This window comes from Solanum pennellii, chromosome 5 (genome assembly GCF_001406875.1).
Source record: "Solanum pennellii chromosome 5, SPENNV200".
NCBI classification, from domain to species: domain Eukaryota; kingdom Viridiplantae; phylum Streptophyta; class Magnoliopsida; order Solanales; family Solanaceae; genus Solanum; species Solanum pennellii.
In genome coordinates this window covers 9,480,557-9,480,948 of record NC_028641.1, presented here as the reverse complement: position 1 = coordinate 9,480,948, position 392 = coordinate 9,480,557, and positions in this window count along the sequence as shown.

Genomic DNA, 392 nt, shown 5'->3' with positions numbered 1-392 from the left:
GATTCAACAGCCTCATCATGCTAGTTTCATCACAATTATATATATAATCACATCATGCATACACACAATTAAGCATATAGGAGACTTTACAATACTACCCAATACATATCATTCGCTATTAAGAGTTTACTATGAAATAGCATAAACCATAACCTACCTCCACCGAAGAATTGTTATCAAGCAATCCACTTTCCCCAAGGCTGCGTTCTTCCTCTCTCTCTCTCGATCGTTTCTCTCTTTTTTTTCTCTGTTCTTTCTATTTTTCTTATTCAAAACCCTTCTTCTTTTACCCTAATTAGCATATAATTAAGTATAAAAGATGATAAAATACCCCACTATTTGTTTCAAGGTTATCTCTTTTAACCCCCAAGTAATTGAATTATTAACATTAA